This window comes from Rhopalosiphum maidis, chromosome 2 (assembly GCF_003676215.2).
Source record: "Rhopalosiphum maidis isolate BTI-1 chromosome 2, ASM367621v3, whole genome shotgun sequence".
Classification (NCBI taxonomy): domain Eukaryota; kingdom Metazoa; phylum Arthropoda; class Insecta; order Hemiptera; family Aphididae; genus Rhopalosiphum; species Rhopalosiphum maidis.
This window is the reverse complement of record NC_040878.1, coordinates 1,183,936-1,201,754: the sequence shown is the minus strand read 5'-3', so window position 1 is coordinate 1,201,754 and position 17,819 is coordinate 1,183,936. Positions and strand designations below refer to the sequence as shown.

The 17,819-nt window shown below is 28.3% G+C and overlaps 1 protein-coding gene and 1 long non-coding RNA gene across 51 annotated transcripts in view; one reads left to right on the top strand and one right to left on the bottom strand.

The window, feature by feature from the left end:
* Window positions 1–17,819, bottom strand: part of LOC113554788 (longitudinals lacking protein-like) — a 360,082-nt gene that overhangs the window by 319,392 nt on the left and 22,871 nt on the right. The gene's annotated exons all lie outside the window — the stretch shown is intronic.
* Window positions 13,802–17,745, top strand: LOC113554798. The gene is made up of 3 exons (XR_003405306.1): window positions 13,802–15,427; window positions 16,727–16,814; window positions 17,336–17,745. It is a non-coding gene; the product is annotated as an uncharacterized LOC113554798 (long non-coding RNA).

Sequence of the window (17,819 nt, the reverse complement as noted above, 5' to 3'; positions counted from 1 at the left end):
CACTCCTAGCGACCAGCGTTAGCCGCATCCCCGGCGGCGAAACAATTACGGAAACTCAAAAACTAGAAATTCAGACGGCGAAACCCGAAAAAATTTAGAAGGTGGATAACGGAACTACGGAACTTAGGGAACGAAACAAGGGGACACGGACGACCCATCGACGCGAAACGGAACACGACGGACTTACCGCCACTGCGGCCACCTATGGCCGGAGGGGGGATGTTGTCCCAAACATCAGTGAAGGGACGCGTAGGGGGGATCGTATCACGAGAATGACGACGGTCGTGGAAGAGAAAACCTTGGTTCTCGTTCGGTCCATCAGCCACTGCGGCTGTGCACGCCGCCCGGGTAGTGGAGAAAAAAACTCACGTAAACATTTTAATTCTGCAGCTCGCAACGGCATTGCAACTGCACCAGTGCAGCTTATTCCACAATCGTTGGTTATCCGGTTGATTGTCGGCGTTTTCGTGTACGCCGCCTTACACCGACCGTTTTACGCAACGTTAACAACCGTTGACAGTATCACGAGGCCCGGGGACCAGTGTGACCAATAGCCGTCAACTGTCGACCAAGAGGTCAAGGTCTCGGAAAACTTCACTCCAAGAATAAACATTTTTTTAATCACATCGGTGATCGTACCATACAGCAGATTATCTATCATACACGACGTATATTCACGTATTTGACACAGCGTTACAATTTACAATAAATCTACAGACTACAGTAGTACGGTCAATCTACGACTGTCCTTTCCATGGCTCAACAATACCATATCATATGTTTTATAAATTTATTATATTACTAAATACTAATGATTTACCTATATTATGATATATGGACATTCCATAATAAAATAATTTTAATTTTTAATTCATACGGAAACACATACATAGTGAATAGAAAATCCGCGTTTGACAATGTTATTAGCTACATAAAAAAAATTGAAAATGTTACATACGAAATAATATTATAATGATATAAAATGAAAGTATTTAGGTAGAGTTATTTTTTAGAAGTTGTACAATTTATTGTTGAGGGGAATTTTGAAAATCGAATGAGAACCACTACTTTCTATTTATGCATTGGGTGCCTCAAACTATTTCTCCATTAATTTTAATGGTAAAAAAATGTCTTTAAATGACATTTTTGTTGTTTACCAAGTTAGTAATTTATTACTCAACACTCAAGTATCAGTATATTGTATATATACCTATATACTTAGGTGTTAAACACTAATACGTTTTACATGAAACTTGAATTGTTTATATGCATTGAATATTGAATAATGTACTCTTTAAAATAATGACTATATTCAATATCGGAAAAAGACGTTGTATGTATAGTCTTTTTAGTAATTGTTAGTTATTTGTTACAATCCCGCCACCACACAATATAAAATTTATCACCACCACCGAACGACTGTGTCAAATATTCTATGATATTAACTGTAATATACCTAATGTAACAAAAATTTCAAATAATGGTAAATAATAATAATAAACTATTTACAGTTAATAGTGGCATAGTTAATAATTATATATTTATATGTAAAAAAGATTAGAGAATTTTATAAAAATCCTTAAATACCACACATTTTATTTGTTTCTATTAGTAATAATTTGTGTTGTAAAAGTCAAATGCTAGTTATAAAATATAACACGAAATAATTCTATAAAATTAGTTTTTATCAAAATTTAAAAAAAAAGCTTTTAACGTTTTAAGACAGATAATATGAATTTTCAATTACAATTACATACTAATATACAATATAACAATGAGCCGACATTGGCGACAACATACTAACATGATCAAAACACAATTATATTAAAACACAATTTCAAATATTATGAGAAGCATCGGCCATATTTAGACCAATTTCAAGGCTAATAAAGGGGGCCATGATCCAGAGGCACAATTTTTCTGAATGGGACGCAAATTTTAAAACTACACAGTGGCGGTGCCAGAAAATGGGTAAGGTAGGGCCATGGCCCTACTTGAAAATGTCTGGCTCTACCACTGGCCTAACCTTGGACATTATAATATACTAATTTTTAATTTTTTGTGGCCTGCCTTATAATTGTTAGCCTTCCATAGTCCCATTGGCTCTACCTAGAAAATAATCCTGGCGCCACCACTGAAACTAGTAACTACATAAATATTAGTAACACTAGTAAATAAATACAGTAGTCCACTTATTTTCTTTAAACGTTTGAGATTCGAATAGGTATACTCATTGTGGAAAATTAAAATTAATAGTAAAAAAAAATATATTTATTAAATAAAAAGTTTTTATGAAAAACTTAGTTACCTGTTATGATAATAATTATTATAAGTTATTTAAGAGTTATACAAGAGCAGTCGACAGTTGTTGTTTAAATTTAGAAAAAATCGTTAACATTATTAACTATATATATATTTATGTACCTTAGAGGATAACAAACAACCGATTTAAATATAATAAAAAAAATATAGTATATACCTATTATAATTTAATTATATTAAAAAATATATATTTCAATCCAAGCTTAAAAAAAATGTCTTAAGTAAAAATCAAAACTAATTATACATTTATACTCGATCCTTTCAGCTATACTTTATCATAAACGAATAATATACTATTTTTGTAAAATAACGATTTTTAAGGAGTTTAGTATAGGCAATTATATAGTAAAATTATTGAATCTTACAACTTTCAAGCTTTCCACTGCTCTCAGAGACCAAGATATACCATACGTATACCTATAAACTATAAAAACTTCAATACATTTTTAAAGAATTAAAAAAATAATAAATACTTGGTAATTCAAACATTGTTTAACCCGAGTGGCCAGTATACACTCGATGATTATAATGACATGTTTTTTTTTTTAGTCTGCAACTAGGATTTCTACGGAATAAAAGACAATAATAAAAACACAATTTGTAAAAGAATACATTTATCACTCCGTTTATAATCTAAAATTACAATTTTTCAAGGTATGAAGTATTTCGAAAAATTATATGAACCATAAACAGTTGTGGTATAAAAGTGAGAAAAAGTTACGTGGAAAGGATAACATAAAATTCCCACTTTTCTTTATTTCTATAATATATCTTGCTACTTTATATGCACATGACTACATAATAATATAGTCACCCTAAAATAATGTAATATGTTGTCTTTATCTTACTAACGTACATCATAACAAATTTGCATTCAGCAGAACACATTTAGCGATGTTAACTTTATATTAGAGAAATTTACCTATTATCAAATTTAAAGGTAAGAATATTACCTATCTAGAAAATGACATATGCTTTTATAAATATTATAATTTTAGAGTGAATTATACTGTTATAGCTATGTAAAATATTACCACTTTAAAATGATAATATCAATAAAAGTATATGTCATTTTCTAGATAATATTTTTACCTTTAAATTTGATAAGAAATAAATTGACTCTAATATTAAAGCTAACAGCATAAAATTGAATCTGCTAAACGCAAATTTTACGTTCGTAAGACTGACAACACATGCGGGTATGACGTCTTCTTAAACATTGGTACCTACTGACTATTATTATTTATTTATGTTTAATAATAGTAATAAAATCGTATAAAAGTATTCATTTACCTAAAATTTTAAATTTTAAAGTAAATAGAAGAGAAAAATGTTTTTTTTTAAATATTAAATACTTAGCATCATCTACGTGTATAATATTGCTTATCAGTTATCATACCTATATATGTATTGTATGGTGTATAGGTATAGTATATACTTATATTATAATTTATAATAGATTTATATCCGACTCAGCATCCCTCCCTCCAGTAGTCCAGTATCTCCCGAATTTCCGTAGAATTTTAATGTTTGTATACGCAAAAACCGTCTGTATAAATGCAGTATAATAGTTACAAGTTTACTTAACCACTCAACTCGGAAAATTAAAAAATATTGTTAAAACTTACGTATTTCAGGATCGTGCAATTATAAATTGTCGCTCAGATTTTATTTTGAAGTTATAGCCATTTGAAGTTTATCATTTATCACGGTAATCACGCGTCTAGTCGATGCGTAGTGCGTGCAGATAAGAAATTACACAAGATAATGTAATATAGAATTTTCCTGTTTTTCATACCACAAAAAATATGTTAAAATGTTACCTACATAAAACTATTTATTGATTTAAACGATTTAATACATATATAGTATATATATTGTATACCTATCATAAGCGATAGGCTGGCTAAATTATGTTCAAGTGATCGTTGCAATAATGTGCGCAGGAAAGGGCTGAAACGGACTGAAGATCTCCATTATAATTCATGTTATTATTATTATTTTCTTATATTCATTAAGTTTCAACTGTAGTAAACTAGTAAGCAAAAACGTGTATTCATATATTATATGTCTTAACGGATTGGTTATAGACTTAAAGTCAACATAATAATCAAGTAACGCGGCACAATTTGTATTGCTAAATTTTGTACCCCCACTCCCCTTACCCCGAATTATTTTTTTGTATACGTGCCTGAAGTGTGCAGAGAAGACAATTTAAAGGAATGAGAAGTGTGTGCAAGGCCGTAACTGAAAAAAAGTTTCGGGCGTTCCAACATTTTTTTTAATAATACAAAATGTTCCATTTTTATTATTTGCCTGACTTAAAATAGGCATTTAACTAAATTTCTAGGCGGACAGAGAAATTGCATAGTAATTAAATTCTTTGACTATATTCCTAGGCAATAGGCATTAAATAAAATGCCTGATTTGACTATATATGTCTACGACATATAATATATTAATATATAAGTATTATTTGTAAGCCAATCAGAGCCGACCAGCGCGTCAGAAACAAATTTTGTCCGCCGCCCTGGTCCCACTTGCTATACTTATTCCGATTCCGCAAAGAGTATAAAATACTCATGGAACAACTTCAACTAATCAGTAATCCCCATACCAAACTTATAAGTTATAAGGGTAAAGTTGTAAAGAGTTCTAAGTGTTAGGTCTTTTTTTTAATAACAAATTATCAGTCCTGACTCCTGGATACGTCACTGCAGGTACTGTATTTACTATACCATCTATACTCACCAATCATCCATTATCCTAACATAATCCTAAAATCGTACATAACCTATACCATATTGACATATTGTGCTAATTTACACAGTGATAAAAAAATTATGTATAAGCATTGAAATAGATTCTTTTTTAAATCAAGTTCTCAATAGTACCGCCTATACTTTTCCAAACAGCTACACTTGAAATTGATATGAATACACAGACGTGCGGATTACTTATGTATATTTTCATTTTTCTGTCACTGTGCAAAACTTAAGTAAGTGTATAATTTATAAACATAAATCAAAATTTTTTCTATGGGATAATTTGGTTATGTTTTTTGGTTAAAAAAGGAAGAATTTTCGTAAAATATAAATGTTACCCACAATACCAACAAATTAATTATTAAGTTATAGTGAGTACATATCTATTATTATATTTATAAATGCGCATATGTATAATTTATAAGCATTTAATTACATATTTAACATTAAAATGGTACAATATATATAGCACCGATGTGACAGTATGAACTTTATAAATAAAATAATAGTATTTATAGCGCTATAAATGTAAACCTAATGAGTAATGGCTAATATATTAATTATTACGTAGTTTACGTTTACTATAATCTAGTGATATCTACTATCTATAAGTTATATGATATATATATTATTTCACCGTGTATCCGAGTTAAATTTAATTTTTATATCGTAAATAACCTATAATCTACTAATCTATATTCTATATATATATATATACATTTTATATTATCTTGATAACTATTATTAGTTGTTATTAATAACCTATAGCAGCCAGCATAAGAATTTTTTTCTTTTTATTAGATACTACACCTATTTGACTATTTCTATCATAATTTCTATATAAATATATTATATTATGGTAGTGTGTGCTATTTTCAAAAAAAGCTTATGGAGGGATTCAACACCCTCCCCTGACCCCTCCATCGATTTAATTATATCAGTTTATGCGATATTATTTCCTTTAAAAAGCCCATAAAACCAAAAAAGGAATTAAAAAATAATATACTGATTAGGTTTTATAGTAATTAATTATCTACTCGATATAACTCCTTAGACATTCTACTGATCATACACAAGTATAAAAATGTATCTAAGTAATAAAATTAGAATTGACAATAGATACAATTGATAATTGTGACTTATAATTGCTATTAAATTTATTATCAGACAATGGATAATGTAATAATAAGTATAGTTTATAAGGAATATGCTACGTGAAGATTTTCTGTTGTTTATCCACTTGACCACTGGATCATTCCTATTATATACATATATGTCTGTGTGTATGGATTTAAATATAGATATTTATTATGTGTGGCTAACTTGAACATCTACAGATCGGGCCAATCGGAGGAAAAAGAAATAGTCAAACTATCGACGAAACAATATAACTTAAGCTTATACATACCTAAATTATCATACATTCCGCACGCTGACCCGTAGCCCATTTTACGAATAAAAAAAAAGTTGTGGTAGATATAAGTTATAATTTTAAGTAATAAAATTAGAAACTCGAAAGAACTAGCTGACCCAAAACAATTGACACATTATAGTATATCGTTATAGTCATCATACCGCAAGTAGTGCAAGTACGTATATTAAATATTGTGTAAGCTATATATAATCTACGTTGTATATATGTATATATAAAGGACCTCTAGCTGGACTAACCGTGATCTACCTACATGAGTTTATATAAAGTTTATAATAAATATGTAAATAAGTAAATTCATATAAGTATATGTATAATATACACCACTACACTTGCAACTACAGTGTCCTTTTATTTTTATTTTTAAAATAAAAGGTTGAGAGTTGAGCGACACTTTGCAAAATAATTGTGTTTTCATTGTGTTTATAGGTAATAACTAATAATAATAAATTTATGTAGGTACATGATATCAATTATCAATGAGTTAATAGAATATATATTTATAATAATCATCAAAAATTATAACTAAGTACTTCAGATAGGTATAATTTTATTAATGTTATGACTTATGACAGTGAGCCATAGTCGACACATTGATAATAAATGAATTGGAATGTTGTTTAAAAAATGTATACCTACTATACTTACATGGTTATACCTGCATAAATATTGGTAGGGACTCGCTATAAACATATATTAGCATATTTCAAAATACTTATTTTGAATATTTTCCGGTCTTTCAAGTTTCAGACTATTTACCTTTTAAAATAATTCAAAAATCAGAATATATATGTATCGTAAAATAAATATACTTACATAGTTGCGTTTTGATTTAAAAGTATCTTATACAGATATAACAATTAAATATCGTAATATCGTATCACCAATTCGCACTACAGAATCATCATAATATTTTCATATACATTTATACTCAGCATGTTATTATTGTTATGTACCTACCTGTGTATTTTATAGACCATATACTCAGACAGTCGGTATAAATAAATAAAAATAGTAAAAAAGAAAAAAAATCAAACAAAACAAACATACAAAATCTGTAAGTTACATATTTGTTATATGTTAAAAAGTACAAAATAATATTATTCTACATAACTAATATTGGTCAAAATCCAAAATGAGAACATGATAAGTTAGTAGTTACCATTGGTAACCTACCTTACTAGTTAGTACAGTTATTACCTTGAATCCTTATTACACAATGAGGTCTATACTGCAGAGACCTTTATAAATATAAATAAACTTAAAAACAAAAATACGAGTATAGTATGATGTATATGTATATTGTTTTATAAAATTAAACATATCTTGTGTTATTAGTAATTGGTAGAACACATTTAAATTAAGTTATATAGATAATTTAATTTGCTAATGAAATATTGTCTATTATTATAAATTATAAATTGTATTAAATAATGTATAATAATAATAAAACAATAACTTTTCGTCCTTACAACTATACCAGTATCGAAATTAAAAGTTAAAAGTTAAAAAAATATCCAGCGTAAGTCTAGATTTGAGTTTTCCATTTTTTATTCAATTAAAAGTACCTGGTTGAAAGTACCTGGTAGTTGTACTATAGAGGTGCTTGAACCCTTCAGATAATATGTGCAGCTTCAAGTTAACGTTTTTAAATAGGATATATAAATTGAATTTGTTATATGATAAGTAAATATACAATAAATAAGTTCTTATAATTGTTATAAAAATTTATCAAATAAAATATTTTTATTTTTATTTTATAAACCAACTAATTAATTAATTTGTATTGACTTACGGAATAAAACCTTTTAATACTTGTATTCTTTTCATCCTTTCCTTCCTTTTAAATATTTTATACACATTTGCAATAAGAATTTATTCTACTATTATTCAAGTACGAGTATTGTAGGTAATTTACGTATTATTTATAGACGTATAGTATTTATATAGTTATATTATCATAACATATTAAATTATATTTAGTAAGTACATATGGGCTACGTGTTTTAGTGTTTAAGGAGTATATAAGTAAGAAAAAGCGGACGTCCTTCATATATTGGGTTATGAACTACATGAACCACAGGGGCGCATACATAATATTATGTTGTCCTTATCATCATTACATTATAATATAATTTTTAAGTAATTATTATAAAATTCAAAACACAATTATCAAATATATATATACATATATAAAACAAACTACGAACTATAGAAAATACACTATTAAATAGGTCATAGGTACCTAAGTATTTATTAATTTATTAATTACAAACCGTATGTATGTAGTAATATAATATAATTAGTAGATATATACTATATTATAAAAGTAAGATAGTATTATAGCATACGGTAAATTTAATTATAATTACGATTTTAGTAAAAATATTGTACTTATGTATATATACTATAGTAATTTATCTCATATAATACATAAATATTCAAATATTTATATAAAAAAAAAAATATTAAAATTAAATAATACAATGACAATATCTATGCTTTATTTAGATTTTAATACTTGAAAATGTAAAATAAGTACAAAATTGTTTTCGAAAACGCTATAGTATAAGAAAATGATTTAGTACTCATATGATGAATGTATAATACATTTTGAGTCATGATCATTGAAAATATAAATTTAATATTTAGTAACTACTAATTACTATAAATATATATACTACATCTACATTATACATGAATTATAAACTTAAATTCTATATAACAAAATAAAGAGTTAAGAGTACTGCAACCTTCAAATGGGATAACCCTATAATCTCAATCGAAAGGAGGAATTAGGAAACCACTATAAGTCTATAAATCGACTAAGAATCGGACACTTAAGACTACCTCATGGATTTATCATGTCAAAAAAAGAACCCTGATCTACGAGGGATGTAGCTCACAATTAATAGTCAAACATATCTTATCTGAATGTCAGAATGTTAACTGTACAACTGGGAGTAAATAAACCTCATATTATTACCGAAACTCTTGACGCATTTTTTGGACCGAACCTGGATCAAAACGAACTAATCTTTAAATTTTTAAAATGAACTAATTTAATTGAAAAAAATATAATTAAATTGTAAAATGAATGTAACATAATAATGTTAATATTTTAGTAAGTAACCATAAATAGTATTAAGTCTGCACGATGATGATGGCCATTGCTGTCGAGTTGTCCTTTATATCAATAAAAAAAAAAAAATATTAAAATAAACTATTATAGAACTATTTATATAATAAAAATGGTTATTATAATATTACATATTATTATGACGTATACATAGATCCCTACATGAATATATATATATATTATAACTTGAAGCATATCATGCAATATATTTTTTTCCGGATAAATTTTAAAAGTCTTTTTACAAATATCATACATAAAAATATGCAACTTTTGAAAAATAAGAACCGTCCCAAAACAATCATTTTTCAGTAACAAAGAAAAAAAGGTATATTTTTAAAAACTTTACACAGTGATGAAAAATAAAAAAACTGAAAAAATGGATTTAAATAATAAAAAAATGATATAATTGTAAATTTAAGATTTCCAAATACAAAGAAAAATATTTAAAAAACAAACGTAGTTTGCACGACATCCATATTAAAAGTACCCGCAATTTTAACCTGATTTTTTTATGAAGCCAACTTTCTGAACCACAATAATCACACTTACACACATTACACTTATAGATAGACGTCACGTACACATACATAGTCGATAGTCCTACATGGGTCACATCATATCTGTACTACTGTACTGTTGTATCGTTTTGTGAATGAAACTAGTGTGAAATGAGAATAATGATAAGGACCGGTTTTATTTAGTTTTAACTTCAGTATAGTAACTACTAACAATTTTTTTACGAAAATATATGCTGGATAATAAATGAATAGGTATAATAACCTATATGTACTTCATTTCATTTTTATTATTGTATTATTTAATTATTATATCACACCACACTTAAAAATATTATATGCACAATTTGGACTTATTAATCGACATACTACAGTATAAACAATAATACATGTTTATTGTAATTGGTAACTATATAATGACAATGTGTCTCTACCGTGTTTTTATTGCACTGTTAAATAAATTATTGTACTTATATCCGGCAGAGAGAACATTCATGTTTTTTTTTTTTTTTTAAATACTCCATGCTAGTTAAAAAGAAAAATAACAACTGCAATAAAATGAAATTGAAACCAATTACAAAAAAACTGTGTTTAGTATCAGTTTTATAAATTTTGTTTATCTTTATTTTTTTTTAATCAACTTATAAGTGGTGTTTTTTTCACTTAACGTAATTTTCTAAACAATATCTACTTAGGCTTGATAGTAATTTTATAAAATAATTATACAAACGTTTACAGTAAAAATTGTTTTACATAATATAACCAACAATAACAAATCTACAATGCGGAACTCGCCAAAACGTGTTAAATGTAATGTATATAAAATTATTAAGCCGAGGGTTACATGTTATTATCTACTACCTACATGCCTAAATACTGTAACAATTATTATTTAACGCAGAAACAAATTTATCAATCCATTAGAAATTAAAAAAATTCTAAGATAACATCATTGTAGGCAAATAATATAAAGATAACGCGTATACCAACGTTCAATATACAAAGATTTCGAGGTTTATAATGAAAATACATAATACATAATTTTATTTTAGTCCAAATAATATATTAACGTATCTACTCTATGTATAGTATTGTATAGCCTGTGTGAGAAAAACAATTATTCATTTATTCCTTTTTGGGATATTTAGAATGTTAGTAAAATCTTTACTCTCGACTTCTTAAATTTACCAACTATTTATTAAATAGGAAACGTCACATATACAAGCTTATTCTACAAAAAGCGAAACTTTGTTATTTTTTTACTTTTTATGATTATGCTGGTTCTTGGGTATCTATTTAAATTTTTAAACTTATGATTTTTTTTTTTTTATTATTATTCTTTAAGAGGATATCACACACTGTTTGTTTTCTCTCTCTAGTCCACGCGCAACATAGACAAAACGCATTTACGCAGTCTGAGTAGAACTCGATACATTTTGGTTCTAGAGTAAATATACCTATTATAAAATTAAATTTTGATAATATTTCTGAGTATAAGACGATGAGTTTTTTTAAAAAAATTAAAATTTTGAAAATTTAAAGGTTATTTAAAAATGTTGTAATTTATTATATTCTAAATGATATAATTGACGTTGTATAGAGAATAATGGAAAAAACTCATCGTCTTGTACTCAGAAATATTATCAAAATTTAATTTTATAATAGGTATATTTACTCAAAAACCAAAATGTATCAAGTTCTACTCAGACTGCATAAATGCGTTTTGTTTATGTTGCGCGAGGGCTAGACAGAAAACAAACAGTGTGTGACATCCATTTAAGACAATTAGGTAACTACTATCTAATTTCTACCAAAATATTGTGAAAAATTTTTAAAATGATAATAGTTACTATAAAAATGAATTCATTTAAAAAATTAACAAAAAAAAAACAATATTTAACACTTCAGTATTATATTTAATAACAGTTGTTAGTTTACGCTATATACCTACGTGTTTTCTATAACCAGTACAGTTTAACTTAAACTTAAAGTCATTAAATTTATTTTAAAATTTCTCGTAAAAACATTGAATTTAAATTTAATGATAAATTTAGAAATTATAAAGATTAATGATTTTAATTGTATTATTTTTGCAGAAAAATATAGGTATTCTAATCTTCGTATATCTATACACAGTTATCTTATTATTGTTATCCTATTTATAAAGCATATAAATAATACTTGGAAATTAAGAATAATTGTTAACACGCATTATACTCACACATATTAAATAAAATACAAAATAACTAGGTTACAAAGAGCAATTTATTTTTATTTTCAATAGTAATTAAAAGTTAATTGTTAAGCTTCAAGTAAAAACAGTAGAAAAATAAAACAAATTTTTCCATAATTTTAATATAAGTTCCTCCGAGTACATATTAGTATATTACTGTAACAAATTCTGTAAATTCTGTTTGTAATGTAGGTTAGCTATTAAGCAATATGTGTGTATTATGTATTTATTTTAGTTTATCGATAAGATGAATAAAGAAACATAATATACTTGTAATAACTAATATACATACAATTTATTATTTATATTTTATAACAAATAAAATGAACTAATAAACTTAAAAATATCATTGTTTTAAAAAATTAAAACATTGTCAAGAAAATGGTAATATTTAAAATTGAATGAATCCATATAATTTGTAATTTCCCCTGAAGAAATAATAATAAATAATAAATAAAAATCAATACCCTTTCTGGTGGTTAGCATTATTACAAATACAATAATATTTTTTATAATATATAATACCTACAATAAACATGTATATTATATTATTACGTATCAAAAACGAGAAGTCACCAAACCCTTTGCTTTTCCTATAAAATATTTATATTTTTTAACATTTTTCTCACCTGTCCAATATATATTATACATCTATAATATACACACTTATATTATTATTATATATCACTGTTACAGCTATATAAACTCGCAAGTAGTACAATGACCTACAATGTGAACAATTTTATTTCCCTACGTTGTTATACGTTTTAAATACGAAAATATTTTTACTGATATATATATAATATATATATTGAAGAGTAAAAAATGCATGGTTAGCTATAATATATATATAAACATCAATGGTTAGTATATAATATAATATTATAATACATAAACGGATGAAACGAAAATCATACAATTTTCAATCGAAATCGATTTGAAGGTAAGTACGTGTAAATCGTGTAATTAAAAAAAATAATATTAAAGATAAAAACAAGAAAGAAAGAAACGTCGTAGAACGGCTTGTTTTTTTGTCCGGCCAACGGTTCCCACGGCGGTGGAATATTAACACGGTCGACCGCGTGTCCGGTGGTGGTAACCGTGGCGGGTGAGCGAGCGAGAAAAAGCGTCGAGAAATGGTCGGTTTATGGGTACATTGGAGTGGGGAAATAGAGTGAGAAAGAATGAACGGGTTACGGGAAGCGCGCGACCGTGCGTACGTGGTTGGGGGGGAGGCGGGGGTTTGAGAGGGTCGAGAGAGAGCCGAAAAAAACCGAATACGAAAAATCTAATAGCCACTGCCGCGCCGCCGAAAAGAATGACGAAAAAAAACAGATAATATACAAAAATAATATTGTAAGCGGGCAGAAAGAGACGTGCACACGGTATTTACCGTGTCGCCACGATCGTTGTACGGTAATTCCTGACGGTGTCCCGTCCACACCTGCGCCTGCACTGGCGCACCTGTGCGCGCCGCCACCGCTCCCCCAGCATACTGGCACCGAAACGTTGTGCGCCGGCGGGTCGTAGTGGAATAAATAAAACAACTAATATATGACTGCGACTACTTAGCTCACGGGCCACGGTCGCGGTGAATGAAATTTAATATTTTTTTTCCCCGTGTTGGCGCAGTGAATTTTTTACCCACCACAACAACGACCCATCGATCAGAATTTTCCCCCCTCGCCGCGCGAATGCCACGGTTATTATTATTATTGTTTTTTACCACTCAGTATTTTTTTTTACCGCCGCGCGACACCGCCGACGACTACACGCTAGCAGTCTCAATAAACGCGCGCGTGCCGTCGTCGACTGATCGCTGCCGCCGTCGCATCTGTTGGCGGCGACACGATTACGATAACATAGTTAATTCGTAATAATTAACATTATTTAATCGTTTTTGTTATTTCGATTCACCGTTTTAAAAAATCCACGAATTGCCGCCGTTTTACGCGGATTTCTTAAATAATTAAGACCCCATGTCATTATTAGTCTTCGTGAAATGATATCATCAACAACGCCAAAGAGGACAACGACGAAAACAACAACAATATTATAATAATTATATGTAAAACCGTTTTATCGGGATTTTGTGTGTACGCTCGCGGTCGTTTCGTCCAGTAAATCCGATACAACGCTATTATCTGAACGTGATAAGACAGTCCGTCCGTGTGCGTCTGCGAGTGTATTTTTTAATAAATTTTTTTTACCGTAATTCCGTTTCGGTTTTTTTTCTTTCGCTCACCGATTTCTCCGAACTCGAAATGCGTGTGCGTGATTTTACGACGACCACGACTAACGCGTATGTGTACGACCGACGACGTCGGCGCGGCGGCGGCTACACCGCCGAGGGCCGTAATCGCTCGTATTATGTGTGTGTGTGTGTGTGTTGGGGGGAACGCGCGTCGTCAACGTCGTCAACGCGGCGACGGCCCTTTATTGATTTTTTGTATTCGCGTGTCGTTCGGTTGTTGTTGTTGATAAGGAGAGTGAATTTTTTTCGTCGTCGGTCGATAAAATTTTTTGCGGGGGGGGGAGTTCCTCCCCCACTAGTTGTGGTCGTCCGTCAACCGCCACTACCGCCGCACCACCACTACCTCTTCCACCGTGGTTGCCTTCACTGCCTCTGGCCGCTGCTCAACGACGGCCGATACATGAAAATATTTACGGAACCGGAACTAATGGCAGGAAAAGGCACACGCACGCACGCACGCATATTCGACACGCACACGATGTGTAAACAAACAAACGTACGGAAGATGGTGACCGAAAACGGCAACGAGCACGAAAAAGTCATCGATTTAGCGGGATCCAAAACGACTGAAAAATTCACGAAGACGAGGACTTAAACAACAACGACAAGCGGCATCATAGAACGCCGCTAACTGTACTTGCTCGCGTTTTCTGGTTTGGATAGCTGCGAGTTCCAGAAGACAGATAAATAGTGTTCCGAGGAGCTTGATCAGCAAAAAGTGTCTGTATTAGAACGTAATTATCGTCTCGTCGTCGAATTAACACTAGGTAAATGAAACAATATTCATTCCATGTTAATAGTTTATGTGACTTTGCCGTTAGATCGATCACCATAATTGAGTATCATACTCAATTTCACAATTTAATGATGAAAGATGATTAATTTTACTCAGTTCAACGTTTTGATCGCCTACACTGCTGTAGGTGCTCCTTAGTGTTTAAACGATATGGCGATTTAATATCATGTTATCAATACTCTAGCTGTTTGATGCACATATAGGTACCCAATTAAATGGCTTTTTCAGTTTTAGTTGATCACATCGGAAGGTTCTACATTAATTAATACAATATTCTTCAATGCAGAGTTTTCTTTGGTAAACTTTATATTTTTGCCATAAACTATTCATTAAGCAAAGTTAATGATTAAGTATGTTTGTTAGAAGTTGTTGAGTGAAATAAATTTATTTAGAAATAATATAGGTTTCATACAAATTAAAATGACTATGTGAAATAGGTAGATATATTTATTTAACTGCATTCAATTTATGCATTTGGTGAAAATTATTTGTACTAGAAAAAATTAATGGAAATCAAAAGCTATTTCAAAGCAAATGTATTTTAGGTAAGTGCTTAGTCTAAAGATCATAACTAATGATTGACTTATTTTTGAACCAAAAATCTTTGATTTCAAATTCAAGTATTGTACTGTAACATGAAGCATGACATTTGACTATATAGAAATGCCTTTACATCTATTATATACATATCTATTATCATATAATTTTATACAATTTTAACTATCTCTATGTAATGTTTCTTTAATGCACTCATCTTATGTCCTTTATACAAAATTATGGAACTAAACATTATTTTAAGAATATTCAACTATTAGATGTTGTTTAGTGTTGAAAATTGTCATTTGGTTGTTTATTTTAATAATTTAGCTATCACAGCCAAAAAAATTAATTCAACTGTAATGTGTTTGATTTGTGGATCTACCCTAAATATTATGTGAACTACACAATATTGTACAAAATTTGAGCAGTTAAAAGTTTACAACATACACAATCATTTTTTATCTATGGACATTTAAAATTTTTTTTCTTTTATCAAAGCTAAGCTAATTTAACTGAAATAGTTTTAATGTATTTTTATATAATCTAATTTTTCCAATTTTACTGACTATTATAACTGCATATATTTCAGAAACTTTACAGCCTTTGTTTAAATGTTTTCTATACCACTTTATAAATTGGTATCTAGTGGGTTAGTAAAATAATTTGATTTGTTTTTGTATGATTATGAATATCATAAATACAATAAAATTATACAATTTTTTTTTTACAGATTATCATAAATTGATGACTTGATGAGTGTTTAGTTCATTTACTGAATAAAAATGATACTAATCCAAGAATAATTATTGTTTAAAAAAGTAAGTTTTAATTTTATGTCTATAATATATATTGACCTGATTTACTTTTGGTTTGATATTTTTAAAGCTGATAATGGTTACTGATTAGTCTTATTACAAAAATAATTGATCATTATTGTAGAATAAAAATACATAAAAAAAATTATGTACATTTTCCCAAAATAGTCTAATTACATCCCCTCCCCCCCAAAAAAAATTATTTATTTATAGAACAAATTTATATCAATTTTAAATAAGTATATTGAAAAAACATAATAGTAAAGTTGTACACTTATAAAAGAATAGCAAAATATTAAATTGTATTTTGATTGTTGATCATATTTATTTTAATACATTTTATAAATTCACGATCCATTGTTTAATTCAATTAAGTATACCTAATTATTTTGTTTATATATATAAAATGAATATGCTTGAAATAATGATGTAATACCTGAAAAGTATAAAATATGAAAAACTTAAGAGTATAGATAACAGTAGGTATATATTTCAATAATCACATTTAAAAATATGTGTTACAGTAAGCATTTGGTAAATACATTCAACACAAATGTTGTATTTTGGTATTTTCTTATTGGCGAGACATAATTTTTGTTTAGATAAGGTGAGCTAATATTGATAAATAATTTTAGAAAAGTGTAAAACTTATAAATAAATATTATCAATAACTACTGGACATTTTGATTTTACTCATAATTTTAGTTTCTCGTATTATTAAATATATCAAAATATTGATTTGTTTAATATGTTGTGTGGATTATTTATTAGAAATTCAATATCTTAAACCTTTACTGTTGTTAATGGGTAATATATGATTTTTATTTATGTTTTAAAAGTACCTATTATAATTGTCATATTATTAACTAGAAAACACTATATATATTATAAATGATATTTAATAATTTAGAAACAATGCATTATTAATTAATTCTTTAAAATCTAAGTATTATAAATCCATTATTTAAAACTTAGATGTGAAATCAACAAATTAAATATAATTTTGAA